Here is a 16,327-nt window from a genome sequence, read left to right on the forward strand (position 1 = left end):
CTAGGGTGTCCATTTAATTATCATTTCATTTCTAGCAAAACTGCATGGTCATCAACGGTAACTGTTCTTTCGGAAACAGATACTACCGTCATATATAGTTAAAAATATGGCTTCCCAGCCATTGACCTTCTTGTGCAAACGCACACGCTATGCCCGAACTCGTACAGTACTTGGTAGATTAATGTGCCACAAGTAATGAGTATGATGGGCAATGGGCAATGCAATGGTGTGGACATGTTGGGTGGGTCTCAAGGGAAGCGTGCAAGGGATAAATCCCTGCAGGCGCGCTGTCCTTTGTGCCCTCGGTGGCTCAGGTGGATAGAGCGTCTGCCATGTAAGCAGGAGATCCTGGGTTCGAGTCCCGGTCGGGGCACACATTTTCAACATGTCCCCAATGAAGTACATCAACGCCTGTTTGCCGCTAGGGTGTCCATTAAACTATCATTTCATTTCTGGCAAAGCTGCATGGTCATTAACGGTAACTGTTCTTTCGGGAACAGATACTACCTTCATATATAGCAAACTTATTAATATCATTCCCTTAAGAGTGAGCTGGCTTCCTAGCAGGCCTTAGTAACATCTTTATATCAGCAAGGGATCCTTACATGAAGACGTCGGAATGCAGATACTCTTGGAAATGTAATAAGCTCCGAAACTTGCAGCACCGGACAGTCACACGAGCTAAGAGGAGGTAACACACGACTCACATAGCAGCATGCACAATTATTACTGATGGATCCCATGTTGACTAGGTTTCTAATGATTCTGGTCAATTCCAGCCCGTTAACACTTTCTCTGGCTTGTAAGTATCCATCTTGTTCAGGAGCTTGAGCAGAATGCAGTGGTATAGTTCTACTTTGGTTGGACGCTGCAGTTCGTCAGAAATATGGTAAAGGCGATAAATTCGACACACATATACGTCTGGATATAGATATAAATATTCTTTCTACTTACCGAGAAACGCTTTTATTGATTATTTGACTGATTATTTGATCCAGAGATGGGCATGTCTCGAAAACAGGAAAACGACGGATATACGTTCCTATTCAGTTGGCAAGATGCCAAATGGCGTTAGCTCTCTTGATGGCAAATTTAAGTAAAAGCGGTGGTCACCTTCACTGAAAAGTGAAATAACTACTGGATCCACTGTCCTCGACGGTCGAGGCCGCTAACGCACGCTTTTGACCCATTGGTATAGCTGGTTCGACTCCTGGTTGTGGAAAAAATTTTCATTGGCAGTATTTGGCCGGCAAGAGGAGGAGAGATGGCGGCCTAAAGTTCCCGATTAGCTAACTTTGTGCCGATGTACTGGGGTAGATATAAGAAACCTCTCCACAGTGTCTCATGGAAGGAGGGCATGGTACACTGTTGATGATGATCCGTCCATCGGATGGCGACATTCAACTTGGAGGTCCCCTTAGTGGTATTAGCGAGGGGCCGGCTCTCACGTTCAAAAAAACGTTCAAACGCGTGTGAAATGTTATGGGACTTAACTGCTAAGGTCATCACTCCCTAAGCGTACACAATACTTAACCTAAATTATCTTAAGAACAAACAACACAACCATGCCCGCGGGAGAACTCGAACCTCCGCCGGAACCAGCCGCAAAGTCCAAGACTGCAGCGCCTAAGACGGCTCGGCTAATCCCGTGCGGCCCGGCTATCAACCTCTCCCCTCTCTCATGTTCATCATCGTCATCGTCATCATCATACAACAAAAACATTACACTACATTTCACACGTATGCATAAACACACACACACACACACACACACAGTGCATACAGGTAGTATTACAAACACTTGCAATGGAGCATGCTGCTTCTGTAAAGTTTGGAAGGTAGGAGACGAGGTACTGGCGGAAGTAAAGCTGTGAGTACGGGGCGTGAGTCGTGCTTTGGTAGCTCAGTTGGTAGAGCACTTGCCCGCGAAAGGCAAAGGTCCCTAGTTCGAGTCTCGGTCCGGCACACAGTTTTAATCTGCCAGAAAGTTTCATATCAGCGCACGCTCCGCTGCAGAGTGAAAATCTCATTCTGGAAACAAACAAGTAGCCGCACGTTGTGGCCGTGCGGTTTGAGGTGCCAAGTCACGGACTGCGTGGCCCATCGCGCCGGAGGTTCGAGTCCTCCCTCGAGTATGGGTGTGTGTGTTGTTCTTAGCATAAGCTAGTTTAAGTAGTGTGTAAGTCTAGGGACCGATGACCTCAGTAGTTTGATAACTTAGGAATTCACACACAAACAAACAAATAAACAACCTAATGGATCCCAACCAAAACTGAACTTGCATTACATGCATTCCAATGAGCACCCTCCACTCACCTCACTACCACTGGGAAGAGTGCCTCTGTAAAATTTTGCGGATACGCTCGCTAGACGCCTTTGGCTAGCGTGACTTGACTTCACACAGTGGATGTGGTAGCTGGGCAGTCGCTAAACTCCTTGGGAAGCGTCAGGCACTTACCAAATCGTGAGGATTTTAACACAAGGGCAGAAAGCCCTGCCTCCACACGAGTGAACCAGAAAAATTTTTGAACAGACTTCCACGGGAAGTTCCATGACTTGGCACGTCGATTTGCTTTCCTAATCGCAAGAAGTCCTTTTTAGAAAGAGCGGGACATATTTGTACCCAGCCACCTCAGACCACAAGCAAGGTTTGAAACATGATTCAACGGAAAGTTCTCAACACTCCACAAAGACAAGTGAGAAAAACCACCCTGATCGTTAGTGGTTCATGTGCACATCCAATTTTACCCACAAATCCACAGATTGCAGAGCGTATTCACTATGGGGATTATAGAAAAGGGATAAGACAGGTTGTTGACATAAAATGCAAAAACAAAAGTCAGTAAAGAGGTGGTTCCCTACGCAATCCTTCCCTCGGCTAGGAAATATATGGACATCCTATAAATTTTGTAGAAGTCTTCGAGGGACGGTTGTGGGTATCTCGAGGAACAAATTGAGAATAGGAAACCGTGTCTAGGAACGTCAGCCAACGACGCTACAGACAGTCGAAGTTACAGGTTCTGGTACCAGTCTCTGGGCCACTTATACGGCAGCATACGTGACTTCGACACTGACGGAGCATAGGTGGAATGCCTAGCAATGTTCTTAGCTATTTGGTGATCGCGACTGGCCAATGGACAAGATGGAGTTAGCTGCTACGTAGACAAGCCTTGTCTCCTACGAAAGCTTTGCTCTGTTGCCTCGGTGGGTGGCGTTTCGGACCCAGGTTTCCATCCGCAGTTTATTTTTCTGCGGCAATCCTCTAAAATCTACAATGATTTTCGGTACAAAGGAGAAAAATTAACTGCAGCTGGAATCCAGGTTCCAAAACCATCATCTGCCAAGTCAACAGGGCACCATATTCATAGGAGTCAACGCGATAGCCGGCGCCAGCTTTTCCACTGGCGATCGTGGCAATTAATCGCGATTGCTAACAAATAACATTGCGAGTCGTTCCGCCTACTGTCCCTCAGCGTAACAAGTTGCTGCCGAAGGATGGTGTAGTGGCACGCGCCGGTGTAACTTCGACGCTCTGTAGTGTGCAGACACTGGTTCCTATACTCGATTTCTTCCTAAAGACATGCTCTTCAACCTATTGAAGCTTGTCATAACAGATGAGTAACGTGGCAGAATAACTGAAAGTAAGCTAGATGTTAGAGATAATTTACATGAAAGGGTGCTGAAACAGCCTACTTTACAGGGTTAACAGCATCTTACAGCAAGCACCATGAGACTTAGTAATAAATGGCGAGTTGAAGTGCATACACTCATCTGCGAAGGCGGCCTGGCCTACAGGTCTGGGACGATTTTGGTAACTCGTGAAGCACGCAGTGACCCGCCTTTTCTCGCGGCCGGTCGGAAGTCGTGGGCCCAAAGTAGCGGTGGTAAAGGTTTTTTGGTTGCTTGTGTCACGTAGGTAGTGGCCAATCCTAAATGACCAAAAGTGTTCTTCTATTACGGAAAACTGAAAGAGCCGGCAAGTGCACTTCCTGTCGTGGGTATGAATGGCTCAGTGGTCTTCCGGTTTTTGTGAGAATGGGTGTGACGTAATATGCGAGCAGCAGCAAATTAGAACATAGAGACATCAGATAGCTAGAGGCAGCATTTGCTAACAATGAGACGAACTCAACGAGGTCTTATAGAAGACCAATTCCATTTTTTCAAGTGGAAACGTGTGGAGATTTTGGGTGGGCTCTTCTTTTCTCTCTCTCTCTCTCTCTCTCTCTCTCTCTGTCTCTCTCCCTCCTCCGCTATTACGTTTATGGAGGATGGCAGAAAACGATTGGACAAGTGACTGTTTTCCAATGCTCGTTTTCCAATCCATCGGTCGGCTCTGAGTGTCTTTTGAAACGGTGTTGATTAGTAGCACTGAAGAGGTTAGTATTTTAACCCTGTCTTGTAGGTAAAAGTGAGTATGGCGACCATTATTTAGCATGATAATATGGAGACAGGAAGTAAATCCAGGTATGCAGATTAATAGAAACAAATACACACATCAAAAAAAGTTTTGCTTCACCGACTGCTACGGTCGCAGGTTCGAATCCTGCCTCGGGCATAGATGTGTGTGATGTCCTTAGGTTAGTTAGATTTAAGTAGTTCTAAGTTCTAGGGAACTGATGACAACAGATGTTAAGTCCCATAGTGCTCAGAGCCATTTGAACCATTTTTTTTTTTTTTTTTTTTTGCATCACCCAGGTTCCCAGAACTCCTGAAGATAGACGTTGACTGTGGATATTGTATCAAAGACAAAGTTTCTTTGACTGTTCAGAGATGTCACTAAACCTGCCCAGAGCTGTAAACAACCATGCATGAGCAGCGCCTATTAGACGGAGGAGGTCCGACAGCCAATCTGTTCCAGTCATTCCACTAGGAAGGAGGTACACGGCTTGTATTGTCTGCAGTTCTGCCATGCCTAGACGGTCAATACCGCGGTTCGGTCGGCCGAAGTGGCCGTGCGGTTAAAGGCGCTGCAGTCTGGAACCGCAAGACCGCTACGGTCGCAGGTTCGAATCCTGCGTCGGGCATGGATGTTTGTGATGTTCTTAGGTTAGTTGGGTTTAACTAGTTCTAAGTTCTAGGGGACTAATGACCTCAGCAGTTGAGTCCCATAGTGCTCAGAGCCATTTGAACCACCGCGGTTCGATCGCGTCCGAATTGTTACTTTGTGCCACGAAGGGCTCTCAACCATGGACGTGTCCAGGCATCTCGGAGTGAACCAAAGCGATTTTTTTCGTACGTGGAGAAGATACAGAGAGATGGGAACTGTCAAATGGTTCAAATGGCTCTGAGCACTATGCGACTTAACTTCTGAGGCCATCAGTCGCCTAGAACTTAGAACTAATTAAACCTAACTAACCTAAGGACATCACACACACCCATGCCCGAGGCAGGATTCGAACCTGCGACCGTAGCGGTCACGCGGTTCCAGACTGAAGCGCCTAGAACCGCTCGGCCACACCGGCCGGCGATGGGAACTGTCGATGACATGCCTCGCTACGACTGACCAAGGGCTACTACTGTAGTGGGTGACCGCTACCTATGGATTATGGCTCGGAGGAACCCTGACAGCAACGCCACGGTGTTGAATAGTGCTTTTCGTGCAGCCACAGAACGTCGTGGTACGACTGAAACTGTGCGCAATAGATTGCCTGATGCACAACTTCACTTCCGATGTCCTTGGCGATGTCACCTTTGCAACCACAACTCGTTGGAACGCAGTCCTGATGGGCCCAACAACATGGCGAATGGACCGCTCAGGATTGGCATCACGTTCTCTTCACCGATGGGTGTCGCATATGACTTCAACAAGACAATCATCGAAGACGTGTTTGGAGGAAACCCGGTCAGGCTGAACGCCTTAGACACACTGTCCAGCATCTACATCAAGGTGGACTTTCCCTGCTGTTTTGGGGTGGCATTATGTTGGGCCTACGTACGACGCTGGTGGTCATGGAAGGCGCCGTAACGGCTGTACGATATGTGAATTCCATCCTACGACCAATAGTAAAGCCATATCGGCAGCATATTGGCGAGGCATTCGTCTTCATGGACGACAATTCACGCCCGCATCGTGCACATCTAGTGAATGACTTCCTTCAGGATAACGACATCGTTCGACTAGAGTGGCTATCATGTTCTCCAGACATGAACCCTATTGAACATGCCTGGAATAGATTGAAATGGGCTGTTTATGGACGACGTGACCCACCAACCACTCTGAGAGATCTACGCCTAATCGCCCTTTGAGGAGTGGGACAATATGGACCAACAGTGTCTTGATGAACGTGTGGACAGTATGTCACGAAGAATACATGCATTCACCAATGCAAGAGGACGTGCTACTGGCTATTAGATGTACCGGTGTCTACAGCAATCTGGACCACCACCTCTGAAGGTCCGCTGTATGGTGGTACAACATGTAATGTGTGGTTTTCATGAGCAGTAAAAAGGACGGGAATGATACTTATGTTGAGCTCTATTCCAAATTTCTGTATAGGTTCCAGAACTCTCGGAACCGAGGTGATGAAAAACTTTTTATGATGTGTATATATTAACATCCTTATGCATGGAGATGACGTAACAGCTTTGGAAGATAGTGAAGATGAGCTACAAAAATTCAGTATAAACTACATCAGTTAGGGAAAAGAGAATTCAACCTTCGTATATCAACGAGGAAAACTAAAACCACGGCTGATCATGAGGAATACCCCACTCACTAGAAAACAAAAGTAGATTTTACCCTACTGAGCAGGTATCCAGCTTCATTTTCTTGGCGTATGACAGAAGGTATGATATGGAGAACAACGTAGAAAATGAGCTTAACAGATATCAGTCAGTGTGCATAATGATAAAAATAACATTCGAAAACAATATTTGGATGAAAACATGGCTACACTTGTACTGATATACAGAAAGAGAGTCACGGGTCCCTTAAAAATGTAGAAAAGTAAATTACAGGCAGCCAAAAAAATGTGACCTCGCAGGCTTTCCCGGCGTAATAAGTCTGGAAAGCCTCTTCTGGTTCCCTGCCGGATCCTAAAATCAACTCTATGCAGTATTTTGGCGATCCAACTGTCGGCCATCTTCTGCAGAACGCTGTTTCTGCTGATGAGTCTCGCGGATAACTAATGCTAGGCTGCAGACCGACGTCCTACAAAGGCCTCAGTACTGTACACGGTGCATGCGCCGCCTCTCTGTTGCTACCCTCCAAGCCAGGGCAGCCCTCGAACACTGGCGGCGACGATATATCGCACTCAGAGACAATTTTCGAACCCTAGGACTGGCCGCACCGAAGAACGTTCTGTCTTGATGCGGGTGGTACAGGTTTCCTCGTCCTGCTAAGAGGAAACACATTGTCTCTATTAATTAAATTATCCGCCAACTATAACAAATTCAAATGGCTCTGAGCACTATGGGACTCAACTTCTGAGGTCATTAGTCCCCTAGAACTTAGAACTAGTTAAACCTAACTAACCTAAGGACATGACACACATCCATGCCCGAGGCAGGATTCGAACCTGCGACCATAGCGGTCTCGCGGTTCCAGACTGCAGCGCCTCCAACTGTAACACCCCAAGTATAGAACCCCTAATGATATCACTTTTGACAGCAAAAGATATAAAAATTAGTTATCCCTACCTTGACGGTAACTACTTGCAACAAAATATTAACACTATTGAAAGTTTCTCCAACAGAAAGACTAGGGAACTAGCAACATCTATTCAACGGAAAGAACTAAATGAAAGACTATCAGATGATCACTTAATCTACGACGCATGAAACTCTAAATAAAGAATACAAAATATATGCTTTATCAAGGTTAAAACCCAGACGAGATAAAGTGATCAGAGATAACATTTATTCAAGAAAAGAGTTGTAGCCGCATCGAGCTATAAGTTCGCTGCGACTACAATGAAAAACTTCAATGGAGATGTTAATTCGCTCTCTTATAGACGTCGCGATAGAAGCACACTTATTGACCGATATTAGATTGTTTCAGACAGATGTGGAATTTTAAAGTTTTTCAAGTATCGTCTTGACGTATTAGTCAAAATTCTGAAGAAATGTGATAGAACATTTACCATTTAGCGAGACAACGGAACATATATTATACGCGAGGGAAGAGTAACTCGTGTGATACTTAATCAATTCTGGGACTTAGTCGACGTGATCTGTGATTGTCACGAACACTGAAGGACACGACAATGTACTGGACGCCGACATAAACTCTAAAAATAGACCTGAGTAGGATACGTATACAAGTAATCATGAAAAATTCACAGGTACGCCGTGTTGTCGGAAGCTGTAGTCAATGTCAGAATTGCTGATTTAAATAGTAGTTTCAGTTCCCTGAATGACAGATAAAGGGAGCTGTTGCGGTACCGAGTAGTGCAATCGCTGTGTGTAGCAGTAAAGAAGAGACATCCTTCGAACACCATTGCTTCAATTATAGGCGAGAGCCGCTTATACATTTCGGCGTGCTGCTACATCGATACGCGGATATCTGTTAAAGGGAGATAGTATCTGAAACCAACGAAACAAAGCGATTAGTTTATTTTAAGAGTTACAGACCGGAGTTGTGGCGTTCGACGGACGCCGACCTGTGTCAACCTGACTTGAACATCGATTTCCATCGAGCCGACACACACACACACGCACACGCACACACACTCGCCACACAACCTAATTTCAACTACCTCTTTATAGACACTGTTGCAAAAAGCGGAAGTGTTGGCAACTATCACAGTGGAGATGAGCACAGATCAGTGGCCTTCATTCCTTATGCTGTTGGCATATTGTTTAAGATTGGAAGAATTTTAAACAATTTTAACATCAAGAGTGTGTTCCATCCACCTTCCAAGATCAGCGCACCACTCGGCTCTGTGAAAGATGACTGGGTTTAGGAAGGCCCGTATACACAGATTTCCGTGTCAACGTGGGAAGGCTTACATCGGACTTTCGATTCGTACATTCATGACAGGTGCGTGAAACATCGCCGTCACATGAGGCTACAACAGCCGGAAAATTCGGCGGTAGCAGAACATTGATTAAACGAGGGACACGGTATGAAATTTGACGAAACTGTGATAGTTGCCAACACTTCCGGTTTTTCTAACGGCGTCAATGAAGAGGCAATTGAAATTCGGTTGGCGCTTAGTTTAGTTAATAGGGACAATGGGTTTCCTCTTAGCAGGACTTGGAATCCTGTACTTTCCCGCATCAAAACAGATCGTTCTTCGGCGCGATCAGTCCGAGTGTTCCAAAATCGTCTCAGAGTGCGATATATCGTAGCCGCCGGTATTCTTCGAAGGCGGCAGTCTTGGAGGGCAGACACTGTGAGGGGCGGCTCATGCGGAGGACTATATAGGACGTCGGTTTGCAGCCTGGTATCAGTTCTCGGCGTTACTCGTCAGCAGAAGCAGCGTTCTGCAGAAGATGGCGAACAGTTGGATCGCCGAAATACTGCATCGAGTTTAGGATCCGCCAGCAAACCCGAAGAGACGTTCAAGGTGAAATAATACTTCCCAGGAAAGTTAGAGGTGTTAGTGAGGAAGACCGTGTAAATATAAAGAACCAACTAGACATTTATAATATGAACGCAAATGTTTCAGAAACATCACCTACAAATAATGAGTGTAGAGATAATCTCACGCCACATAATGCTTTGCCAGCCAACAGGAAGACCCATAACGAGGTGGCGCGGAAAGTGAAGATGGAACAGATACAAGAGCCTTTTTATCTTGAAGTTCAGAAGAAGAAGAAGGCGTGTGTGTGTGTGTGTGTGTGTGTGTGTAGCAGTGAACAGAATAATCCGCAACTTCTCCGAGGAAGTCTACTGAGCAATACGTCGTGTGATTTATCTCGTGCTCCGCGTGGCTCTGGCCCAGAACGCGAGTGTTTTCTTGCGACGCCCCGGAAGCTCCGAGGGGTAGATGAAACAATCGTTTCACAGTATCATAATTTTAACTGATAATTTGTAGCAGGTGGAAACGTTGCAACCTGCCGTGCGAACGCTATGAAAAGTCATGGCATATCTGAACTACGAGTTGGACCTCTAGAGTTAGGAACTTGCTTATTCTGTATAAGTAATAGTAGTAAATAATGATAGTGATGCAGCCACTGTTGGTTGGTGGTACTTACTGGCAAAATGCAACCTGACACGAGATTGCGTACTTATGGCTATCCTGTGTGGCCGTTTTTCAGTACGATTTGAAAAGAGAGAGAGAGATTATTAATTGATCACCGATGCGTCGGTTCCCGTTTGTGTTCAGGAGACGTACGGATTGATTAATCGAAGGGGTTTTCTTAATTGACCTTTTGACCCGGATTGCCTTCACGCAAACAGTATCTTCGATGAAAATACCTAAGAGACCTATTTGAATATAAAAATGGAAATGAAAGCAAATTAGTGGAATTTTGTAAGAGAAAGATTAACAGATCGGAAGTTGAACACATTAGTGGTCTCCCAAATACAATCGAGACACCGTGATAAAGAGCGAACCTGTAACAAAGCTCATATACAATTTGAGCACCATTTTTGGTTAGTGAAAGAAAAGAATATGATGAAAATTACTGCATCGTAAAATATTAATATATTTTCAACAAATTGGCTTTTCACTTCTAAATCTTGACAATACACAATAAATACATGACTTGCATCTGATGTTTCTTTTGTGCATGGTGCAGTCCAATAATCGCTGCTCTGTCAGTCCGTTCCTTCCTAAAATTAAATGTCCTTGCGTGTGCGTAAGTACAGTATATCTTCACCCGAGTTACCGAAATTAACGAAACAGCACAAATTGACGAGGTAGTAGAAAACCTCACCAACGCCGTCCAGGACGCAATGGCAGGCACCATACCTGATCGCACCTCACAACAACGCAGTGCGGCCCTGCCCCAGGAAATCCTGGGCCTAATCTCAATGAGGAATCGCCTCAGGAGACAATGGCAGCGCACCAGGCGCCCGTACTTCAAACGGCACATTACCAGACTACAGGGCATCATACATGATAAAATACAAACACACAGAACACAACAGTGGAACCAAAAACTCGAAGGGCTGGACACCACACGACCTGGCGTGTGGCAACTAGCCCGACACTTCACCAGGGACCTGCATACTCAGCGGAAGAGAAAGCAGAACTAATGGCCCGAACACTCGCAGTGTCATTCACACCGAACCTGGTACCATCAGATCCAGTGTTCACACTTGCTACTGACCAAGAGGTTACACGCATTGCCAGCCGAAGTGGCCGTGCGGTTAAAGGCGCTGCAGTCTGGAACCGCAAGACCGCTACGGTCGCAGGTTCGAATCCTGCCTCGGGCATGGATGTTTGTGATGTCCTTAGGTTAGTTAGGTTTAACTAGTTCTAAGTTCTAGGGGACTAATGACCTTAGCAGTTGAGTCCCATAGTGCTCAGAGCCATTTGAACCATTTGTTACACGCATTCTAGCCCAACCATCGCGCGACGACATTCGACATGCTAGCACAGCCGAAGTCTCCTGGGCTATAATGCATTCCGCTGCTAGGAAAGCCCCTGGTCATGATGGCATTCAAAACCGTGTCCTCCAGGAGATCACGGATAAAGCAACTGAGTACCTAACACACATAACGAATGCCATACTAAAACACCAACACTTCCCCGCCTTTTGGAAGGCGGCCAAGGTCCTGATGTTCAGGAAGCCGGGGAAAGACCACAGCCTCCCACAAAACTACCGACCCATCAGCCTTCTGAGCTCGCTCAGTAAGGTTGTTGAGAAGGTGATTGTCAAACGCATCACTAGGCACTGCATAACAAGTGACATCCTGAGACCGGAGCAATTCGGCTTCAGGAATCATCACTCCACAACACAACAACTCCTACGAGTCGTTGAACATATAACACATGGCTTCAACATAAACAAAGCTACAGGGGCAGTGTTCCTGGACATCGAAAGGCTTTCGACCGTCTATGGCACAACGGCCTCATCCGCAAACTCAGCGACGCGGGATTCCCCGACGGGTTGCTGCGTCTAATACACTCATACCTCACAGACAGGAGCTTCAACACTGACGTGCAGGGAAAACAATCAACACAACACGGTATACACGCGGGAGTACCCCAGGGAAGCATCCTAGGGCCCCTACTGTTTAACCTCTACATAAACGATCTCCCAACCACACACAACACAATGATGGCAATCTACGCGGATGACACCGCCATCCTCGCGCAAGATTGGAAACCATCAAACATTACGTCACGCCTACAGACTGCACTCAGAGTGGCCGAGCCTTGGTTGGAGAAATGGCGTGTTAGAGTAAACGTCGACAAGTGCGAAGCCGTTCTGTTCACTAAAAGACCGAAGCAACTGCGCAAACACCGGTACTGCAGACCAATAGCTCTACATGCACGTCCAATACGTTTCCGCGAGAAAGTCAAATACCTCGGTGTCTGGCTGGACCGGAAATTACTCTGGGGGGACGACATACAACACATGACCAACCGACCTAGCGCGAGGCTCAAACAGCTCTATCCTATGCTCAACAGGCGTAGCACACTGAACAGAAGGGTGTCGAGGTCCATGTACATGACACTTATCCGACCCCTGATGACGTACGCAGCTCCCGTCTGGGGATACGCTGCGCCTACACGCCTGCGCCGTCTGCATCTCATACAAAACAAAGTACTGAAAATCATAAGCAATGCTCCACGATACACACGCATCGCGGACCTTCACCGGGAATACCGACTTGAGACTCTCACGGAGGTAATCCACAAACTCACCACAAGACTATACAGAAACTCCAGACATTCGCAGAACCCGTTTATTCTGAATCTGGGGAACTACGACCACAACCATAGATGGAAACATAAAAGACCAAAAGACATACTTGTAAGGTCGTAACATCTATGGCCAAGCATACGCAAACATAACGGCACAGGCGAGCCCCTGTTAATCAGACGCCACTACTGGATATCCAGCTGGAATACACTGCCGAATAACTGGCACCACACAGGGAAGCCGTACCGTACATTGCATGCAAACAAGCTCCACACATCCCCCACACAGTGAGATGATTTATGGCCGATCTCCCACTACTGTATAACGATCTTGATTGTTCCAGGAATGCAGCAGCCGCAGCAACTGGGGCACATCGCCATCGCTTGTCATGGTAATGATGCATGATACCTATACTAACAAATCCAACCATGCATGAACTATCGCAGCTAGTAAGCCACTACTGCTCTTACTACCCATCCCACTGTCGCAGAGATTTTTTTTCCCACGGCACGAGCCATGGCACTTTTTTTCCTCTGCTCTTCAAATCGCTACCCTCACTCGCGTTTCGTCCACTATCTATCACCTGATGGACCGTGTTAATGCGTAGCCTTACCCAGACGCACGGACAACATCACAGCCCAGCATCCTGTGATCCACTTACTAGATAACAAACATGTTTACGGAGGTGACAGTAGAACTTTTGGTTTGGTCACCACGTTGGTGCGGACGTGGAGGGGCCCCATCTCTATTTAACCCGAGTTACCGAAACGTTTGTTCGTCGTTTCACATAATTTTTACACAAAATAAAAGTACATCTTGTAGCAATGCTATGTAGTACGTCTTAACATGTCGGCGACCAAAATTACAAGATGTAGTGATGTCTCTAGAATATTTCTTAACAATAGATAGATTGTTCTTTCTTCTGTTTCGCAGCTTCTTGCTATCAAGCGCTGCGGCAATGATTTTAAATATCTGCACCCAGCGGGTTATACTGTTTATTTAGAGTATTTAAACGCTGGACGCCCGTCTTGGTATAGGTGCACGTTATAAAAATATTTTGTCTCTTTACTCTCGCGCTGTGATGCTTAGCATTTTTACGAACTACAGCTTGTTGACTGACGTTTTATTTTTTATTTATGTCATATGCAAAGTATCTGAAATCCAATAATATTACAGGCCGGAACTCTTATATGGAACTTTATTTCCTGTTACTTACATACCTATCCATGCCCGGCTCCCGATCCACCCTCACATCCGCCATTTTCTATTTTTCGCTTTATGAACGTCCCAAAAGCTCTTCTTACCTTGCTGGACTACCATTCCTGGGAAAAAGTGTATTTCAGAAGAATGGCTTAGCCACGGGATGAAGATTGTTAAGGAAGGCTTCGGTATCAAGGACAAAGGAACTGTCGACGCTCTAGCTAAGAGTGCCATAAATCATGGAACAAAGACGTATGTACATGTTCGTTAAACCGACCGTCCGCAATATGTGCGGAAGCACATCGGAACATTGTGGAGTAACACAGGGTAAGACATTATGCATGTGTACAACCAGTAGTTCCTGTATGAACGTAGAACTCTTCTGTTATGTACTACAAAAAGTTCCTGGTCACCATATTCCGCATACGCTTTAATCATTATTTCATCATTCCCACATTTTAGTAAAACCACAAGGTCAGCCTTACTTGATCACTGTTCCTACCCAGTAGCAGAATCTTTGCAACATGTGAATTACGAAACGTAAAAGAAAAAGGACCAAAATATCTATATACAAGTAGCGCAAGCTGTCGTGTAGGTTGAGCCCATCGAACAAAGTCACCCATTAAAATATATTATACTAGAACTGACATGTGATTACATTTTCACGCAATTTGGGTGCATAGATCTTGAGAAATCACTACCCAGAACGACCACCTCTGGCCGTAATAACGGCCTTGATACGTCTGGGCATTGAATAAAACAGAGCTTGGATGGCGTGTACGGCTACAGCTGCCCATGCATCATCAACACGATACCACAGTTCATCAAGAGTAGTGACTGGCGTATTGTGAAGAGCCAGTTGCTAGGCCACCATTGACCAGACGATTTCAGTTGGTGAGAGATCTGGAGAATGTGCTGGCCAGGTCAGCAGTCGAACATTTTCTGTATCCAGAAAGGCCCGTTCAGGACCTGCAACATGCGATCGTGCATTATCCTGCTGAACTGTAGGGTTTCGCAGGGATCTAATGAAGGGTAGAGCCACGGGTCGTAACACATCTGAAATGTAACGTCCACTGTTCAAAGAGCCATCAAGGCGAACAAGAGGTGCCCGAGAGATGTAACCAATGGCACCCCATACCATCACGCAGGGTAATACGCCAGTATGGCGATGACGAATACATTCTTCCAATGCGTGTTCACCGCGATCTCGCCAAACACGGATGCTACCATCATGATACTGTAAACAGAACCTGGATTCATCCGAAAAAATGACGTTTTGCCATTCTTGCTCCCAGGTTTGTCGTTGAGTACACCATCGCAGGCACTCCTGCGTCACGGGTAACCGCAGCCATGGTCTCCGAGCTGATAGTCCATGCCGCTGCAAACGTCGTCTAACTGTTCGTGCAGATGGTTGTTGTCTTGCATACGTCCCCGTCTGTTGACTCAGGGATCGAGACGTGGCTGCACGATCCGTTACAGCCATGCGGATAAGATGCCTGTCATCTCGACTGCTAGTGATACGAGGCCGTTGGCATCCAGCACAGCGTTCCGTATTATCCTCCTGAACCCACCGATTCCATATTCTGCCAACAGTCATTGGATCTCTACTAACGCGAGCAGCAATGTCGCGATACGATAAACCGTAATCGCAATAGGGTACAATCCGACCTTCATTAAAGTCGGAAACGTGATGGTACGCATTTCTCCACCTTACACGAGGAATCAAAACTACGTTTCACCAGGCAACGCCGGTCAACTCTTGTTTGTGTACGAGAAATCGGTTGGAAACTTTCCTCATGTCAGCACGTTGTAGGTGTCGTCACCGGCGCCAACCTTGTGTGAATGTTCTGAAAAGCTAATCATTTGCACATCACAGCATCTTCTTCCTGTAGGTTAAATTTCGCGTCTGTAGCACGTCATCTTCTTGGTGTAGCAATTTTAATGGCCTGTAGTGTATTTAATGCAGACAGGTCATTGGTTACTGTTCAACCTGTATCTATCTGATCTACCTGACACTTCGTCCAGAAAATACTGCTATGCCAATGACCTGGCTCTAGACGTAAAACACCATTCCAGCAGTAATTTTAGAATAACTATTCGGTGTTACATACCCACACTTACGTTCATTTTTTGCTTTAGATCATCAGTTTTTAATGATCAGTTGGGATACAGTATCAGTATACTCTGCTGAAAAAAAATTGGTAGGCCTAAACCCTTTCAGAGGTTTCTGATTCACTTAAGAGTTATTTTTGCAACTGAGCGTGTGGGGTGTATGAAATGATTACATTTACAGAACAATAACACAAGCAATTCTGAAGTACCAGGTATCGACTCGTACTGAAACACCCATATTAGTACGTGATAT

General features: G+C 45.9%; 1 non-coding gene across 1 annotated transcript; it reads left to right on the forward strand.

Moving 5' to 3' along the window:
• The first annotated feature begins 298 nt into the window (after window positions 1-298).
• Trnat-ugu (transfer RNA threonine (anticodon UGU)) lies at window positions 299-373 on the forward strand. The gene has a single exon. It is a non-coding gene; the product is annotated as a tRNA-Thr (tRNA).
• The last annotated feature ends 15,954 nt before the right edge of the window (window positions 374-16,327 follow it).

This window comes from Schistocerca serialis, chromosome 5 (genome assembly GCF_023864345.2).
Source record: "Schistocerca serialis cubense isolate TAMUIC-IGC-003099 chromosome 5, iqSchSeri2.2, whole genome shotgun sequence".
Classification (NCBI taxonomy): domain Eukaryota; kingdom Metazoa; phylum Arthropoda; class Insecta; order Orthoptera; family Acrididae; genus Schistocerca; species Schistocerca serialis.